The sequence below is a fragment of the Ornithorhynchus anatinus genome, chromosome 1 (genome assembly GCF_004115215.2).
Source record: "Ornithorhynchus anatinus isolate Pmale09 chromosome 1, mOrnAna1.pri.v4, whole genome shotgun sequence".
Classification (NCBI taxonomy): domain Eukaryota; kingdom Metazoa; phylum Chordata; class Mammalia; order Monotremata; family Ornithorhynchidae; genus Ornithorhynchus; species Ornithorhynchus anatinus.
In genome coordinates, this window is record NC_041728.1 from 80,741,172 (window position 1) to 80,761,735 (window position 20,564).

A 20,564-nucleotide genomic window follows, 5' to 3' on the forward strand; every position below is an offset into this window, starting at 1 on the left:
TTCTACAGTAGGTAAGTGCTGGTGCCAAGACTAGAATCCAGATGTCTTAGCTTCCATTGCTGTAGTCTTTCCATTAGACAACATTATTTCTCTCTAAGAGGAAAATCCTGATTTTGTTTGACATTCTATAAGAATTAATAGCTTCTGCATTAACTTGAATTATCTTTGTCATTGAGGGTTAGGACATATACCAGATGTTCTAAGATTTAAATCTTAAAAATCTAGATCTAAAAAATCAGATCCATGCCATTGTACAGTAAAAATCAAATGGCCATTGCTGGTTTAAATTAAGAGTGAAAAATGTATAGTTTATTTCCTGTTTTTATATAAATATAGCCAAGAGTCTCATCATCAAATCTATCAGTCTAAGACAAAAAACTATTCTCTGAGTATTCAGATTTTATATTCCTATGTTACTGAATACATGTTCTTGTACTCCATTTGCCACTGTTATCACCAGCCATTTCCCCAAATTCCTGGTATGGTAACCAAATCTCAATGCCTATCTATTTATACTTTTTGATGTCTGCCCTCAAGGAGTTCAAGTCTAGCAAGGGAGATAGGCATAAAAATTACTGGAAGAAGAGAGAGACCTTAAGTATATGTCCTTATGTGTTATGTGAAGAAAGGGGGTAGTCAGTTCCCAAGTGCTTATTAGGTGATATGAAAGTGGGAAGTTGACATTGGTTGGGGAGATGAGAGACTAATCACTGAAGACTTCATGGAAGAAATGTAAATTTAAAAGTGTTTGATGTTGGGGAGAGCATTGGCTTGTCAGATATGAGGGGAGAAAATTACAGTAGGAATTAGAGTGTTCATTCATTGATTCATTCAATGGTATTTATTGAGTGCTTACTATGTGCAGAGCACTGTACTAAGCACTTGAAATGTACAATTTGGGTATAAGCAGCATAGTGGTGAGAGAAACTTGACAGTTCACAGAATTATGTAAGCAAGTAAATATGGTATCTAGACAGTGGAAACAATTGTGCAAATAAAAATGGTACCTTATTTTAGTATATATAATAAGCACAATATTTAGCTGTGTCCTAGATCAATGTCAGGATGTAAAAGATTGATCAGTAGTGTCCAGAGTTGCCAGAAGACTGATAGTCATTCAAAAGAGAAGCAGCTCTGAAACCATGGGAAGACTTTGCTGAGATCTGACTGGCAGTTTTGACTGCAGAACAAGAGCCAGGGGATGTGAGGATTGGATTTGGTCATGAGCCGGAATTGAGGTGAATGGTGTCTTCCCTGGCATTAGAGCCTAAATGGGTGCAGTAGTGAACTCATCCAAATACCCGTACATTCTGAGCTGTGGTTATCCACTCTATAATTTCTTTAGATCCACCCCTCCATAGAGTATTTTCAAACCTCTGAAATAGCAAACACCACTATATAATTAATGACTAAATGTGGAAATGAAGGATAAAATTCTAGAGACCAATAAGCAAAGATACAAAAATCAGAAGATGAATAGAGTGTCTGCATGTGCATTATCTGTTCTTTGATTTGCTACCCTATGACTGTGCAAGACAATATATGCATCTCTGTGTGTGTGTGTGTGTGTGTGTGTGTGTGTGTAGAGATGTGTTTATACATGTCTTTATGAACATGTTTGAGAGAAAAAGTGAGGTCCACTAAAAACAGTGAGGTGCTAGAAGGGAAGAGCATCAGACAGACCAGTCTAGTGGGTAACAATCTGGAATGAAGTGGTTCTTTTAGAGAGTAGCCCTTAAGGAAGATGTTGAAACCTACAGAGAGAATGAAAAACAGGACCAGGTACTGCAAATAGCAAATGCAACCGAGCAGCACAGAACAAATCTTTATGTGTGCATAGGGTGGAAGAGATTTTCAATTTCACGTTTGAGTTTGTAGTTACACACATGGGAAAGGATAAAATCTCAGGGTCAGTAATGTCATTGTCAACCTATATTTAAACACAAGGACATGAGTAGGAATAAGGGCAATATACCTTTGCAATATTTAGGATGCTAGGGAGTTTGTGATGGTTGGTTTAGGGTGGACAGTGTCACAGCAGTGAATCTGTCAATCAAACATATTTCTTGAGTGCTTTCTCTGTCCAGAACACTGTACTGACCTTGAAAGATTACAACACAACATTCATTCATTCAATAGTATTTACTGAGCGCTTACTATGTGCAGAGCACTGCACTAAGTGCTTGGAATGTACAATTCGGCAACAGGTAGAGACAATCCCTGCTCAATGACGGGTTTACAGTCTAATCATTATAGACTACCAGAGTTGGTAGTCATGTTCCCTGACCTACAATGAGGATTACAAGCTAGAGGAGAGCCTGACAATTTTCTTAAGATATAGAGTATTCCTGCTCTTAAGAGTACCACTGGTATCTCTGTTGTCAATGAATTGCTTTGCCATATTTTATTTATTTCATTTCATTTTACTTCTCTTCTTATGTGTCTGTTACTAGTCCCTGCTGTTCCTTCCTTTTCTCTGGTCTCAATCCCACAAACTCTAGAAGATGTCCTCCTTTTCATTCATTCATTCATTCATTCAATTGTATTTATTGGACACTTACTGTGTGCAGAGCACTGTACTAATTGCCTGGGAGAGTACAGTGCAACAATAAACAAACAAATTCCCTGCCCATGATGAGCTTGCATTGTAGGGGATGGAGACAGGAATTAATATAAAGGAATAAATTACATATATGCTCCTAAGTGTTGTGGAGCTGGGTCAAGGATGAACAAAGGGAATAAGTCAGGACAGTGCAAAAGGGAGTGGGAGAAGAGGTAAGAGGGACTTATTTAGGGAAGACCTCTTGGAAAGGATGTAAATTCAAAAAGGCTTTGAACCAGGGGGTGAGTAATTGTCTGTTGAATTTGAGGAGGGAGGGTTATCTAGGCCAGAGAAAGATGTGGGTGAGGGGTCATCAGTGAGAAAGATAAAAGTAGAGGTGTGAAGTATGTGGGCTGGGTTGCAGTAGGAGAATAGAGAGATGAGGTAGGAGGTGACAAGGTGATTGAGTGCTTTAAAGCCAATGGTGAGGGAAGTTTTTGTTTGATGCAAAGTGGATGGTCAAACACTGGAGTTTCTTGAGGAGTGAGGAAACATGTCCTGAGTGATTTTATGGAAAAATGATCCAGGCAGCAAGGGTTAAGTATAGACTGCAGTGGGGAAAGACAGAAGGATAAGAGGCCAGCAGTGAGACTGATACAGTAATCCAAGAGGGATAAGGATTAGTGATTGTATTAACATGGTAGCACTTTTGATGGTGAGCAAAGGGCATATTTAGTGTGAAGGTGGGACTGAAACAATTTAGTGATGGATTGAATATGTGTGTTGTATGAGAGAGAGGAATCAAGGAAAGCACCAAGGTTATGGGTTTGTGAAACAGGAAGCATGGTGGTCCTGTCTACAGTGGGGAAAGTCACAGGGAGGTCAGGGTTTGGATAGAAAAATAAGGAGCTCTGTTGTGTACATGTTAAGCTTGAGGTGATGGGAGATGTCTTGAAGGCAGAAGGAAATGGGAGATGGCAGAAAGGAAGAGAGATCAGGGTTGGAGATAATATGCATAGAGATGTGTATTTTACCCTTTTATGTACTTTTCAAAACATTACCTTGTTGATTGTACTTAAATATGAGAAAAACCATAAATAGAATACATTCTAGAATTTAATGTATGAAGAAAAATTTTTTTTTAGAATTCTTTAAGGAGAATTAAGATTGTTCCCTATAATGTAAATATATAAACTAATATCTACTGTATTCACACATTAATACGTGTGTGTGGGGTGGGAGGGAAGAGAGAGAGAGAATTTACCAGGCCAATCACTTATGAATGTGAGGTGTGTAAACCCCACATCACCTGAGCTAATATGAGTATCAAATTGTCAAGGAAATTGTGATCCCTACATCATGAAACTAAGAAAGTACGGGTGGAATGACTGTACCAAAATTACTATTGATATAAGAAAATAATTCTGGTCTCTGAGGAAGAGCATGGATAGGAGATGACGTAAAAAGATAGTAGATGCTTTTCACCACTAAGTTCAATTCTTGGTAGAGATTTTAGGCCCATTTGAATTAATGTTCACCACCTCACAGTACCTGTGAATATCAGGGATGAGAAGAACAAGAAATGATAGTACTGAATTGATCAAGATGGATGAAAAAAAGGAACTAAAACAGAGTCAATTGACTAAAACAGAGTCAAATTGAGCAATATTATTATTATGCATTATTACATAAAATTAAGGGAAAAGACAATATCCAGCATTCAAACCAAGGCAACCAAGGGTAGACAGAAATGCTAATTTCCATGTATGTCTTCTTCACTCTACATAAGTCTTTTGGACCTAGATTCACATATCAGACATTTTAACTCCCAAGCTTGAAAAGCAGAGGCTCTGGTAGGTGGATAAATGTAATCCTCTCTTCCACATAATATAGTCTCACAATTTCAGATGCTAACTAACCGTTTTGGTCATAATTAACTCTTATGCAGTACTTGTACATTTCAACTAACCTTCTGAACTTCAATTTGTAAAGTAAAATAAGCAACATCTTTCTGACAATGGGTTCCCCTCATCACTAGTCCTCTTTTATTAAAATATGAGATATTGGTTTACTCTATCTCCCCTTTTCCTGCATTCTATCTCTCCTCTTTCAGATTTTAAGTGACTAATACCTGAAACTGATTGGTTGGGTCCTCATGCTTTAATTTGCCCTGGACAGTATCCCACTGCTCACGTAGAAGTGAATGTATGTTTGAGCAGATGTAAAGAGGAACATTCTCATTTATATGAAGGTGAGAGCTAATGAAAATATTTTTTATTCAATATTTAAATCTTCTTTATTATGAATTTCAAGGTTCACTTTATTTGAAATTTTGCAATGACTTTTCTCCCAACAAATCTGGAAATATTTATGGGGAAACAAGTTGATCCTTTCTTGGATTCTCTGTCCTACCTCTTCAGGTTTCTCTTCTGCTCTCTTGCTAATGAAATCTTAAAGATTGTTATACAGTGGCTGCTTTCTTAATTTTCATACCAGAGTCCTAGGCCCAACCTGAGCAGTATCAAAAATGCACTAGCTATCTCCTTCAGGTCATAGATATATTCAAAACACAGAATGAAAATGACACCTTAGCACAAACTATATTAGATAGATACACCTTCCTCAAGCTTAGTGGAAAGAAGCTGCAAATAAACCCTTGGGTCTTCCACAACCTTGGACTCTTGAATGGACTCTTGGAGTCTTAGTCTGAATCTTTTCCAAGTCTTTTCACTATTTTCCAGTGAAAATGGTGTCATTGCTAAGAATTCAACAATAGCATGTTGTTTCTCATAGCTCTTGTCATATAAAGACTGCAGAGGATGAAGGTTACTCAGTGAAAAATTATTACAATGTGTTTCTGTCACAGCACAGAGGAGCTCAGGAGACTTCTCCTGGACATGTTCAGTATGGTCCAAAGATGTTAATGAACACATTGCCATCCAGTTTCAGTGCATTGTTATTTTTTTTATGTGTCCTACTTCAGCTGTAATCCCAAATATAATTATCCAAAACTACAGTTGAAGCAAAGAGGCATATATGAGGCCTCACTACACTGCTTCCTCATATTAACAAACTATAAGCTCATTATGGGCAGGGAACATGTCTGCCAATTGTGATATATCTCTCCCAGGTGCTTAGTATAGTGCTCTGCATACAATAAGCGCTCAATAAATATGATTGATTTATTGATATTTTAATATTTGCTTTCCAGCCCCTTTTTCCTGGACCTACCAAGCTTAGAAAACTATGTCCCCACCCTTTCTTCTTGAGGGGAAACTAATGAACCCAAATTTACCAGGATTCTTACTTTATTCATTTGAACATAATCTAAGGTAGTAAAGTTCTAGCATCCTAATTAACTTCTGGATACTTCAGCTGCCCCTACACTGCATATTTAAACTCCACAGCTTCTCTGACAGATTATACCATTTTTCAACTCTCTTCTATATTAGGATAAATATTCTAATTTCATAATCTTATTTTCAACCTTATTTAGCAATGTAGGGATGCAGATGTACTAAGCGCTGGGGTGGATACAAGCTAATTGGGTTGGACACAGTTCCTGTCCTGCATAAGGACTTTCAATGTTAATCCCCATTTTACAAATAAGGTAACTAAGGCACAGAGAATTGAAGTTACTTGCCCAAAGTCACACAGCAGAGAAGTGGTGGAGCAGGGATTAGAACCCATGACATTCTGACTCCCAGGCCTGTGTTCTACAGATGCAGAGGCTAGGTTTCAAAAGATGGAAAAGATGAAATTTTTTTTCACAGGAGAGATTGAATTGTATGTGTCCTCCCAACAGAAAAAAATGCATCCTGGACATTTTATGAAATTCTGTCACTTCCAGTGACCCATGCTGAGGCCTGCCCCTTCCCTCTGGGACTGACCAACAAGGGTCATGGGGGAGAAGGACCCATGGATATCAATAAAACTACTACTGCTGATTTTGCCACTGCAGCAGCTGAAGAGAAGGGAAAGAGAGTAAATACACATCAGTTCCCACTAATCTTGGCCCCATAGGGTGTTGCAAACAGTGGCAGGAGTGATATTAGGCAGAAGAGGTAGTGCAGGGAATGGGAGATAGAAGGAAGAACAGGAGGAGAGAAAACAGGGAAACAAGGAAGCCATGAGCACAGAACAAGGTGGGGGTGATAAAATACCAGTCATATGAGACTTGTGCTATAAAGTTGTTCTGAAGTCACAAATATGAAATAGAATATAAATTCAAAATTCAAAAGTCTTTTGTTATAAATTGGACAGTTATAAGTTTAGACATTCCTATATGTCAGAGGCCATTAAAATATATGTGTCTTGGGAAAACCTTTCAGTCAACCTTTTAAAGCAACATTAGTTGGGAAAGAAGGAAAATCTAATTTTTGATTGTTGAAGATTATCTAGGATAACCTTTCAAGAGTTGCTAGATTTTACAGTTAATTCATTCAAGGCACTTCTTGTAGATAACAAGAAAGATAGCTTTATAGAGATGTGGTAGGAATAGTTCACCTTAAGATAGACACATACTCAAACCTTATGCTTCTAATCATTTTTGAAGATAAACTGTTTTCATTGAGTATAACTGAGCAAGCAAATAAACTCTAACCCAATAGTGTCTCATTATATAGTGTGTTGCAGATGTAAATGAGGAAAATTGATTGAAATAAAATTATGAGTATCACCTTAACCTATCACCTTTCAGTTAATCTGTAAATGCTCTGTATTTCTATTGAGCAAAGTTTCCTAGGGAAAGACAGCTATACACATTATATATAATAGTTCATTAGAGAAAAAACAGAAAAAAATCAATTGAATATTCCTTTTTCTGGAAAAAATAGTTACAAATGAACACAAGATGTTCAAAAAAAGGCAAACATCATTTGTGAGATTTTATAAACTGCCCTCATAGTTCAAAGATACAACTGATGATGAGATATTTATCAATGTGGGAATGTTTGTCTGGTAAAAACAAAACTCACTGATAATCCCTTCTTCATTATGTGCATGGAAGGATTTAATTTGTTATTCACAGTGCCTCATTTTGATCTCAATCCTCTTTCTTGGTGTGTCATGACATTCCTGACATATAGAATCCAAGGCCTCATTTCTGACTGCTTCACTCCAGGCTGACCTGACTTCTATTACGAGCTCCCCTCTTTCCACTGCTATGCTTCAAACAGGACAGAGATATAGGACTGCTTATCAAGATGCTATATCCCACCCTTCCTCCCCCCCCAAAAACCCTTAAGGAGAAACATATGGCCTTTGTAAACCCTAACCAGATCATACTTAAAGAAGCTTCTTTATCACTTAATCAATCCTGGTGGGTGCAGAGGAAATCCTCATCTGGTTATGTCTACATTTGAATCCTTCTGTTCATTATCTTTCCAATTGTAATGTAGATTACACACTGACTATGGCTATTATTCTCTCTAGGAGCCTAGTTAATCCATGGTTCATCGGGCATTTTCACACCTGGCAAATAGATCTTGGTTAGACTCTCTACCCTAACTTTTCTTTGGGGTGTGTTGAATGTAAGTGAACTTAGTGTGGCTCAGGCTCGGGAGTCAGAGGTCATGAGTTCGAATTTTGGCTCTGCCACTTGTCAGCTGTGTGACTGTGGGCAAGTGACTTAACTTCTCTGTGCCACAGTTACCTCATCTGTAAAATGGGGATTAACTGTGAGCCTCAGGTGGGACAACCTGATTACCCTGTATCTACCCCAGCACTTAGAACAGTGCTCGGCACATAGTAAGCGCTTAACAAATATGAATATTATTATTATTATTACTTATATCATTAATTTTAATTATTACTCATTACAAATAAACTAGAAAGCCCTACCTGCCTCAGGAAGCTCCCGAGTTTAGCAAGATCTATACCTGCCCTGACATCAAGGCCCAGAAAAGTGAGGTACTTGCCTTAGAGACCAGCAATGGGGGTAGGCTGTGCAATGGTCAGTCAATCAGTCAATCAGTTGTATTTATTGGACACTTACAGTGTGAAAAGCACTATACTAAGTGCTTGGGTGAATACAATATAACAATGTAAAAGTTGGTAAATACTTTCCCAGACTCCAGGGAGCTGATCTTGAGAGTTAATCAATCAACGGTACTTACCGACAGGTTACTCTATACAGAACACTGTACTAAGCACTTGGGAGAGTATAATCAAAAAGGTAGGTAGATGGTTCCTGCCACAGGAAGCTTATAGGTTAGGTGGGAAGCAGATATTAAAATTGATGACAGATGGATATGTACATAAATGCTGTGCAGCTGGAGAAGGGGTGAATACCAAAGTTCTTAAGGGGTTCAGACCTAAGAGGGAAGTGAGAGTTTAGTAGGAGAAGGCCTTTTGGAGGAGATATGATTTTAGTAGGGCTTTTAAGATAAGGAAAGAGGTAGTCAGTTATGAAGGGATAGGGAAGTTCCAACCTCGTCAGATTTCAAGGGGAAGGTGTTGGTGATGAGAAAGAAGATTATAGAGGTACAGAAAGAAGCTTGGTGTTAGAATAAAGTGTGTGGGTTGGGTTGTAGTAGATCAGTACCATAAGGTAGGAAGAGACAGGATAATTGAGAGCCTTAAAGCCAATGGTAAGAGGTTTCTGCTTGATGAAGAGGTTAGATAAGTAACCATTGGAAGTTTTTGAGAGGGGAGATGAGGGAAGTAACGTGGCTTAGTGGAAAGAGCAATGGCTAGGGAATCAGATGAAATGGGTTCTAATCCCAGCACAACTACTTGTCAGCTGTGTGGCGTTAGGCAGGCCATTTAACTTCTTTGTGCCTCAGTTACCTCATCTGTAAAATGGAGATTAAGACTGTGAGTCCCATATGGGACAAACTTATTACCTTGTATCTACCCTAGGGCTTGAAACAGACAGCTCAATTCTTCCAGGAGGCCTTCCCAGCCCGAGCCCCCCTTTTCTTCTGCTCCTCCTCCCCTCTCCATCACCCCATTCTCTCCCTTTGCTCTACCCCTCTCCATACGCCTCAGCACTTGTGTATATTTGTATATATTATTTATTACTCCATTTTATTATTGATGTGTATATATCTATGATTCTATTTATCTATTTTGATGGTATTGATGCCTGTCTACTTGTTTTGTTTTGCTGTCTCCCCCTTTTAGACTGTGAGCCCATTGTTGGGCAGAGATTGTCTCTAATGCCAAATTGTACATTCCAAGCGCTTAGTACATTGCTCTGCACACAGTAAGCAATCAATAAATATGTTTGAATGAATGAATATATATATTTCTTATTCTGTTTTTTTAAATGATGTGCATATATCTATAATTCTATTTATTTTGTTGCTATTGATGCCTGTTTACTTGTTTTGGTTTCTTGTCTTTCTTTCCCCTTCTATTCATTCATTCATTCAATCGTATTTATTGAGTGCTCACTATGTGCAGAGCAAGCACTTGGAATGTACAATTCAGCAACAGATAGAGACAATCCCTGCCCAACAATGGGCTCACAGTCTAAGCAGGGGAGACAGACAACAAAACGGTAAGTGCTCAGTAAATATGATTGAAAGAATGAATGAACAGTTCTTGGCACATAATAAGGGCTTAACAATGTTGGTATTTGTTAAGCACTTACTATGTGCCAAGCACTATTCTAAGCACTGAAGTAGACACAGGGGAATCAGGATGTCCCACGTGGGTCTCACAGTCTTAATCCCCATTTTACAGGTGAGGTAACTGAGGCACAGAGAAGTTAAGTGACTTGCCCACAGTCATACAGCTGACAAGTGGCAGAGCTGGGATTCAAACTCATGACCTCTGACTCCAAAGCCCCAGCTCTTTCCACTGAGCCATGCTGCTTATTATTATTATGAGTATTGATTACTGTTCATTTTTTCAAAATGATCTGGGCAGCAGAGTGGAATATGGACTGGAGAGGGGAGACAGGAGACAGGGTGGTCAGTGAAGAGGCTGATACAGTTATCAAAGTGGGATATGATAAGTATTTGGATCAATATGGTAGCAATTAAGATGGAGTGGAAGGGGCAGATTTTAAAGATAAATGAGAATGTAGAATTGGCTGGATAGATTTGGTGACAGACTGTATATGTGGATTGAATGACATAAATGAGTCAATAAATTAGTTTAAAATTTGAAAGACCAACCACATTTGGTGGAAAAACTTCATGTTCATACATATTGGTAGACAGGCTATTCCACATTGTGTCATCCTTAATGATAGAGGGTGTTATATTAAGGATATAATTGAAGTGTTGTTGCTAAATTAATGAAATAATTGCTATGGCATTTTTGCCAAGTGCTTGTTATGTGTCAAACATAACAAGCAATACTAAGTGCTGACACTGATATACGTTAGTCAGGTAGGGCACAGTCCTGTCTATAAGAGAAAATCTTCTTTGTCTGTAAGTCAGTCAGTGGTATTTATTGAGCACTTGGGAGAAAACAGTATAACAAACAAATTCCCTGCCCATAATGAGACAGACATCAATGTAAATAAATCAATTTCAGATATGTACGTAAGTGTGTGGGACTGGGATGAAAAATGAATAAAGGGAGAAGTCAAGATGAAGCAGAAGGGAGTGGAAGAAGATGAAAGGAGGGCTTTGTCAAGGAAGGCCTCTTAGAGAAGAAGCACCTTCAATATAACTTTAAAGATGGGGAGAGTAATTGTCAGTCAGATATGAAGAGTGAGGGGATTCTAGCAGATGTGGGCAAGAGGTTGGAGGTGAGATAAATAAGATCAAGGTACAATGAAAAGGTTAGCATTAATAATAATAATAATGTTGGTATTTGTTAAGCACTTTCTATTTATTTAGTATTAGTATTTAGTTTGACCTCTATCCACATATACGTGTATCATTTCAGTCTTAGTATGCCATTCACCATATATACCCCATTCACATTTTTTAAGCTTGATTGGTTACTCAGTGTTTGTTTATCATGTTCATCATAGTCTTTGACATTTATTGAGCACAATAAAGTGCCTTCTGACCTCTTAGTTCACTGAAGCCTGATCCCTCCCAGGTCTCATCCCCTTGAAGTCTGTGTACCCTTAGGACCACAGGACTCGCAGTGAGATGTGGAAATCTACGAAGTGCTAGGGACAGTATAATAGAAGCAAGACATAGGACTGCTGCTCTTCAGGAGTTTACAATCTAATGAGAGTCTAGGCAAGTAAAAATCATTTACTAACAGTAGGAACAGGAGGAAGGGAATGATTAGTTACTTGTTCTATAACCATTTACACTCTGATTTCCATATGGACCAGGACTATGTCCGACCTGATTATCTTGTGTTTATCCCAATACTTGTGGCATAATAAACAATTAAGAAATACGATTCAATATTATCAAAGTCAAGGCTATATCAAGATGTAGTGCAAAAGTATAAAAATGAAGAGTTCAATAAATGATTGACTATGAATAAAAATACAAATAAAATACAAATAAAAATTTAATAAATGATTGACTATGAATAAAAATACAAATAAAATAAAATACAAAATAAAATACTCATTTCAAACATAATAAGCATTTAACACATCACAAAAAATTCCCATCATCTGAATGGGAATTTTTTGTGATGTGTTAATTGCTTATTATGTTTGAAATGAGTATTCAGTACCTCTCTTCCTTCCTACCTAGTCTGTGAGTTCCATGGGGTACTGTTACGCTGTCTGAGCTGCTCAACTTGTATCTACCCCAGCGCTTAGAACAGTGCTTGACACATAGTAAGTGCTTAACAAATACCATACAAAGTAACTAGATCCAACTAAATATACAAACTTCAATTATACTCAAAGTTCAATAAATACACAAGCTTCCTTTCATACACAAAATTCTTAGCATCTGGACTCACAATTCAGCGCATGGAGCAGTACATTAGAGATAAATGTTTCATTCTAATTATATGCCCTTTTGCAAAATCGTTCCTAGTAGTACTTAATAAATATCAATGTTTATTATTAAGGTGTCTAAATCTATCTAAAAATTTTGATTTTTGAATTGATTAGTCTAAACTATCCAAGGCTAAATTTCTAAACTTATGGTGTGGGGTAAGTGGAAACCATATTGAACATTATGTCTGAAATTCTATTTACAATACTAATGATTGGTTTTTTTTTTAACAGGAGGAGGGAGATCAGGTATTGAATACTCATTTCTAATATAGGAATCATTTAGCTTACTTTTAAAAAAATCCCATTCTCCAAATTTATGCATCTGTATACATTTTATTTTTATTGTCCATTCCCATATTTTTACAATAATGCTCAATCACTTTCTTTACAACAATAATTATGGAATTTATTAAAGGCTTACTATGTCATAAGTGGTTGGGTAGGTACAAGGTAATGAATGAAAGCAAAGGACTTTTTTAAATTTTCCACTGCAAATTTTAAAATCACGTCTGGAAGTGGGACAGCCTCAGTTGTAAAATAAAATGAATCTGTACTAAATACTTTGAGTTTTTAAATTGTATATTCATCCCTAGAAGTTTTATTTTGAAAAAATGTTTAGTATATAGACTACTTAACCTAAAAGTGGGACTTAGAGAGAGCAGGGCCCCTGGCACATACAATAAATGTCAAAATTAAACTCAGGGATTTTTTTATTCTAAATCTTATTCTTAAACCACTGTACCAGACATCTTTTTAAATGGAAATAATATCTGTTAGTTGCCATAACCTTGTTACAAATGAAGAAGCTTTTTTGGTTTAATTAGATTAAGATAACGGTATAGTTAAACCTTAAAATTTCCCTTTCATTCTAGCATTTATTCTTTATCTCTGGAACCATATCCAACTTTCTAAGTATCTGGGACTGCTGTTTTCATTGAAGATTTGGTACACAATAAGACAGTATTGTGTGCATTTAGCTAACTCACTCGTGCTTATAATTCTATTCTCCACTGTTTCTGCCTGATAACTGCCAGACAACAGATAGCTGACCCATTTAGCTTACACGTGAGAACTTGCTTTTTTATGCCCTCAATCCTCAAGCACAAAGGGTCTTTTATTACCAAGGAACTATACTAGTCTTGTTACATCTATGGGCTAGGAATGAAAACTCCACTGGCCAAGATCTGGAGACTTCTACATTAACGTCCTAGGGTAAAGAAGCCAAAGAACTACTGCTTAATTGAGGGTACGGAAACAGATTCAAATGGAATGAATGTGAAAGCAAAGAAGCCAGAACAATGCTTTTTGTCATTTGGAAACTGGAGTTCTCAGACTTTCAGTTTTCTACAGTACTGCTTCCCACAAGTCATAAATTTTAACTACTGGTCTGTATATTTCTGTTCCATTTATAACATGATTCTAGTATTCTATTTTGCTATATTTAGCCAGGAAGTTTAGTAACCCAACTGTCTTAGAATTCAACTCTCTGAGTTCTGGCCTTCAAATCTAAAGCAAATACATGGAGAAATATACAATGAATTTCATATGACAGATCAAATGTTTTTTGGCCTGAGCAATATGGATTTATTACATATTTGGTTCAGATTACAAAATAATTTAAGCTCCTTTCCTCTTTTGCTTTAATGTCATATTAAATTTGGTGTTGAACTCTTCTAGTGATTTATAGGCTAGATAAATGACCCGGTAATAATGATAATTGTGAATTTGTTATGTGCTTACTATTTGCCAAGGACTGTACTAAGCACTGGGATAGATACAAGATAATAAGATCCAATATGAAGCTTCCAGTCTAAGTAGGAGGAAGGCTAGGTATTGAATTGAATCTTTATTTTTCAGATGTGGGATGTGAGGCACAGAGAGGTAACCCAAGGTCACACAGCAGACAAGTGTTGGAGCTCGGATTAGAACCCAGATTCTTTGACTCCAGACCTTTCCCTTCCCACTAGGCCATGCTCCTTCTGGGTCAGGGGTAGATTAGTGCTGATGAGAGATATTTGAGAGGCAGAAATTATTTACTTCCTTTTGCCCATTCTCCTACATGGTTCTGAAGCTAATAACAAATATTCCTATTAGCTAGAAACTTGGTAAGAGAACAGTGGTGTGGCAGAGAATCGCTGTGGGCTACTCTGATTGACATGTCTAGTGGGATCCAATAAATTTATCAGTCAAAAAGATATTTGAGCACTTACTATATCCCAAGCACTGTAGTAGGGTATTTGGGAAAGTATAATAGAGTTGCTAGATATAACCTTGGTATTATCCTTGACTTCTCTGTCTCACACAACCCACATATTCTATCCATCACTGAATCCCATTGGATCACCTTCACAGAAATGCTAATATCAGCCCTTTTCATTCCATGCAAATTGTTTCCATGTTAATCCAATCATTTATCCTATCCTTCCTTAAATATTGAATGAGCCTCCTTGCTGACTTCCCTGCCTCCTGCCTCTCCCAACTCCAGTCTATAGTTCACTCAACTGAACAGATCATTTTCTGCTCCTCAAAATCCTTGGTTACCCATCCACTGCCATATCAAAAAGAAACGTTACCATTAGATTTAAACCACAGGATTTAAACCACTCAGTCATCTTTCCTCCTTCTTCCTCACCTCGCTACCCTCCTATTACAGTTTGCACACTTCACTTGTCTTTCGCTAACCTACTCACCTTGTTCTCTTCTCTTTCACTGCTGACCTCTCACCTACATCCTGCTTCTGTCCTGGAACATCTTCACTCTTTATATGTGACAGACAATTACTATCCTCCACTTCAAATCCTATTGAAGCCACATTTTTCCCAAGAGGTCTTCTCTAAGTAAGGCTTCCTTTCCTCTATTCTCACTCCCTTCTGCATCACCCTGACTTGCTCCCTTTATTCATCCCCTTTCCCAGCCCCACAGCACTGATTTATATATCTGTAATTTATTTCTTTATTTATATCAATGTCTGTCCCCAGCTCTAGAAGGAGCCAGGGAATGTGTCTGTTTATTGTTATACTCTCCCAAGTGCTTAGTACTCTATTCTTCACAGAGTAAGCACTCAATAAATATGATTGACTGACTGATTGGCTAATGATTAAATTTGTAAAATCATACTACACAGAAGACATGGAAGAAGGCAAGATAATAAATCTTCACATGAAATGGCAAGAATAATAAAACCAAGAAAATTTCACTTTGAGTTAGACCCTTATTTTCACAGGATAAGATTTGGTGGTGCTAATTCTAAAATCTGTCATTATCGTCACCATAACCAATAATTAGTATTTGTGGAGCATCTACCATTTTCATAGCACTATAGTTGAAAATTAGCAAATTTATAGATGTTCAAGAAATTACTTTAACCAGGGAATTTACAGTTTTATGGGGCCTTTTCATAACGCATTTTCAAAATGTCTATTAAATAATAGCAGTGATATTGATTGAACACCCACTTAGTACATAATAATCATAATAGTGGTATTGTTAAAGTGATTATCATATGTCAAGAGGGAGACCCTTAGCCCTCTTTAGGTGAAGGGAAGCAAGTTGTGTGGCTGGAAGAGCAGGATAGGGAGAGCTTATGATGTGGACCCTGGATGGTTATAGGACACAGAGAGGAAACGGAGAGTATCCACAGAGGTCCAGATTCTAGTGGCTAGGATTCTGGAAGAGGGAGGCTACTGCTCATAGTAGGAAAAAGAATGCCAGCCCTAGGGCATCTACAGAGGGTTCTGGAGGGGAAGTAGTAGATCCAGATAAAGTCAGTTAAACTGGATTTGCTTTCATTTGTTATCTTAAGAACTTATTAAACTTATATTATTATTGACAACTCAGATCTTGGTGCCTTCCTGCAGTAGGAGCTGGAGGAGAAGGTCTAGGTGCTGACGACATGTAGACTGGGGAACTTCAGGTGCATGAGGGAGTGCTTGGTCCTCTTATTTTATACAATCAGCACTGATTACCTCTACCACTTTAAGGAGACATCTGGACTTTGGGTGTAGAGTGGTAGCACTAATAGAGATAGAGGGACTGGAGTGAAGTTAGGATTGTCCTAAACCTGTTGTAGACGAACAGGAGAAATTTGGTTTTAGGAGCCAAACAAGACTGACAAGGGTCCAGGTGCTCCCGGTATTCACATGGGATTTAGACCTGCTAAACCCGGTAATGTCACAAAGAGAGATTAAACAGCATTAGATCTTTATTTTTAAAATGAGGAAACTGGGGCACAGAGTGGATAAGTGGTTTGTCTGAGTTAGTATAGTAGGCAAATGGCAGAGCCAGGATTAGAGTCTAGGTCCTTAGTCCTGGAAATTGGGAAGCATAGAATAAGTGACATGTTTCTTGCCCACAAGGAACTTACATACTAAAAGGAATGCAGAGACAAAAATATTTACATAAAAATATTTACAATTAGTGTACTCAAAAGTAATTATTGAACTCAGGTCTCTGACTTGCCGGGTCATGCTCTATCTATCCACTAGGCTATGTTGCTTGTCTAGGTAGAAATAACACCAACTATTTGCAGTAAAGACAAAATATCTTGCTCGTTTTTCATATGCTTGTGCATGAAACTCATACTAAGGGCTATTTTCTTTAATCTGTCTTTTTAAAGCTACACTAAATTATCATAGGGATTTTAAGAAAAACCTTGTTTGACCTTCACTTAATTATTCTCTCTCAGGCAGTTGATTTTTGCGGGGCCTTAGAGAGGAGAGGGTCACGAATAATATATTTCACTGTATTGGTTCATATTATTGGATAACATACTTCATAAAATTCATAAGGCATTAAATTTAGCTTAAAAGTGAATCAATTCCCCAGGCTCCCCACATTTCTAGAACTTAAAATCTCCATTTCTCCAGCTTATTACTATATTTGTGAACTTGTCTTACTTTTAAAAGATGTTTATCTTTTTGATCTACAGATCTAGGGTGGCAAAATATCCTTGCACGTTGTCACTGTTAGTAAAGTGCCATACATAAACTAAATTGTGTGAATGAACCACCTGCTACTACAATGGACACATCATTGCTAAAAGGCAGACACCATTGGGCGACAATCTCAATTTTGAGAATGAGGCTGAGCTTCTTGAACAAGTTATGTAAATGTGCCTAAATTACTTCATTACCTCTTAAACATTATCTATATGATCAATCATTGATATTCATTGGAGTTTACTAAGTGCAGAGAATTTGTAATAAATGCTTGGGGGAGCATAACAGAGTTAGTAAACAAATTCCCTGCCCACCATAAACTTAAAGTCTAGAGGAGGAGGCAGGCATTAATAATACAAATAAGTATCCAGTGGATTTGTACATAAGGGTACTAAGGTTAAGGTTAAATCCTAAATGCCAAAGGGGTGCAGTTCAAAGTGCAGAGATGACACAGAAGGAGGAGTATGGGGAGAGAGGGCATTATCTGGGAAGACCTCTTGAAAGAGATGTAATTTAAGTAAGGTTTTGAAAATGGGGAGAGTGGTGGTCTAGAGGAGAAGGAAGTCCGAAGAGGGGTTGGAGAAATTAGAGAATTCAGAGTCCTTCCTCCTTAGCCTGAGAGCCCCATGTGAACTGAGACTGTGTCCAATCTAAGTAACGTACACACCGCAGTGTTTAGAACAGTGTTTGATGCATAGAAATGATTAACAAAAACCATAACAAGCTAGTGTGAAAGGAGGGAAGTGTGCTTGCTGTGCAGTAGAAGGTCTGTGAAATAAGATAGGATTTATTCATTCATTCAATAGTATTTATTGAGCGCTTACTATGTGCAGACCACTGTACTAAGCGCTTGGAATGAACAAGTTGGCAACAGGTAGAGACAGTCCCTGCCATTTGACGGGCTTACAGTCTAATTGGGGGAGACAGACAGACAAGAACAAAAGCAATAAATAGAGTCGAGGGGAAGAACATCTCGTAAAAACAATAGCAACTAAATAGAATCAAGGCGATGTACATTTCATTAACCAAATAAATAGGGTAATGAAAATATATCCAGTTGAGCAGATGAGTACAGTGCTGAGGGGATGGGAAGGGAGAGGGGGAGGAGCAGAGGGAAATGAGGGGAAAAGAGGGTTAAGCTGCAGAGAGGTGAAGGGGGGCGGTAGAGGGAGTAGAGGGAGAAGGGGAGCTCAGTCTGGGAAGGCCTCTTGGAGGAGGTGTTTTAAGTAGGGCTTTGAAGAGGGGAAGAGAATTAGTTTGGCGGAGGTGAGGAGGGAGGGCATTCCAGGACCGCGGGAGGACGTGTCCCAGGTGTCGACAGCAGAATAGGCGAGACCGAGGGACGATGAGGAGGTGGGCGGCAGCAGAGCGGAGCGTGCGGGGTGGGCAGTAGAAAGAGAGAAGGGAGGAGAGGTAGGAAGGGGCAAGGTGATGTAGAGCCTTGAAGCCTAGAGTGAGGAGTTTATGTTTGCAGCGGAGGTTGATAGGCAACCACTGGAGGTGTTTAAGAAGGGGAGTGACATGCCCAGAGCATTTCTGCAGGAAGATGAGCCGGGCAGCAGAGTGAAGAATAGACTGGAGCGGGGCGAGAGAGGAGGAAGGGAGGTCAGAGAGAAGGCTGACACAGTAGTCTAGCCAGGATATAACAAAAGCCTGTAGCAGTAAGGTAGCCGTTTGGGTGGAGAGGAAAGGGCGGATCTTGGTGATATTGTAAAGATGAAACCGGCAGGTCTCGGTAACGGATAGGATGTGTGGGGTGAACGAGAGAGACGAGTCAAAGATGACACCGAGATTGCGGGCCTGAGAGACGGGAAGAATGGTCGTGCCATCCACAGTGATGGGGACGTCTGGGAGATCACCGGGCTTGGGTGGGAAGATGAGGAGCTCAGTCTTGCTCATGTTGAGTTTTAGGTGGCGGGCCGACATCCAGGTGGAGACGTCCCGGAGGCAGGAGGAGATGCGAGCCTGAAGGGAGGGGGAGAGGACAGGGGCGGAGATGTAGATCTGCGTGTCATCTGCGTAGAGATGGTAGTCAAAGCCGTGAGAGCGAATGAGTCCACCAAGGGAGTAAGTGTAAATGGAGAACAGAAGAGGGCTAAGAACTGACCCTGGCAAGCTGATTAAATGCTTTAAATTGTTGGTAAGGAGATTATATTTGATGCAGAAGTAGATGGGCAATGACTGGAGATTCTTGAGGAGTGGGGAGATATGGACTAAATATTGATTTTGGCAAGAAGGAGAATACTGGTGACCTTGAAAGGGCAGTTTAAGTGGAGTGATGGGGACAGAAGCTAGATCACAGGAGATCAAGGAGAAAAATGACCTGTGCAAGAGAGTAAAATATGGACTGGAGTGGGAAGATACAGGAGAAAAGGGAGGTTAGCAAGGAGGCAGAGATAGTAGAGACTAGTCAGAGTGGGGTAGGATAAGCACTTGGATTAGTGTAGAAAAAGCAGTCCAAGTGAGATGGGATAAGTGCTCAGGATAGGATAAGTGCTTGGATAGCAGTTTGGATGTAGAGGAAAGGATGGACTTTAGTGATGTTTTGAAGGTAGAACTGATTTGGTGACAGATATGTTGCAGCCTGGCTCAGTGGCAAGAGCCCGGGCTTGGGAGTCAGAGGTCATGGGTTCGAATTGCAGCTCCGCTGCTTCTCAGCTGTGTGACTGTGGGCAAGTCACTTCACTTCTCTGTGCCTCAGTTACCTCATCTGAAAAAAGGGGGTTAAGACAGTGAGCCTCACGTGGGACAACCTGATTTCCCTGTATCTCCCTGAGCGCTTAGAACAGTGCTCTGCACATAGTAAGTGCTTAACAAATACCAACATTATTAAGTGCCCGGCTAGCTCAGTCGGTAGAGCATGAGACTCTTAATCTCAGGGTCATGGGTTCGAGCCCCACATTACACGTAAGTAAGTCTTTTGAGAAGCAGCGTGGCTCAGTGGAAAGAGCACGGCCTTGGGAGTCAGAGGTCATGGGTTCGAATCCTGACTCTGCCCCTTGTCAGCTGTGTGACTGTGGGCAAGTTACTTAACTTCTCTGTGCCTCAGTTACCTCATCTGTAAAATGGGGATTAAGACTGTGAGCCTCACGTGGGACAATCTGATTACCCTGTATCTACCCCGGCTCTTAGAACAGTGCTCTGCACGTAGTAAGTGCTTAACAAATACCAACATTATTATTATTATTATTATTATTATTATAGA

At 39.0% G+C, this 20,564-nt stretch overlaps 1 non-coding gene across 1 annotated transcript; it reads left to right on the forward strand.

Moving 5' to 3' along the window:
- Positions 1-20,192: 20,192 nt before the first annotated feature.
- TRNAK-CUU lies at positions 20,193-20,267 on the forward strand. The gene has a single exon. It is a non-coding gene; the product is annotated as a tRNA-Lys (tRNA).
- The last annotated feature ends 297 nt before the right edge of the window (positions 20,268-20,564 follow it).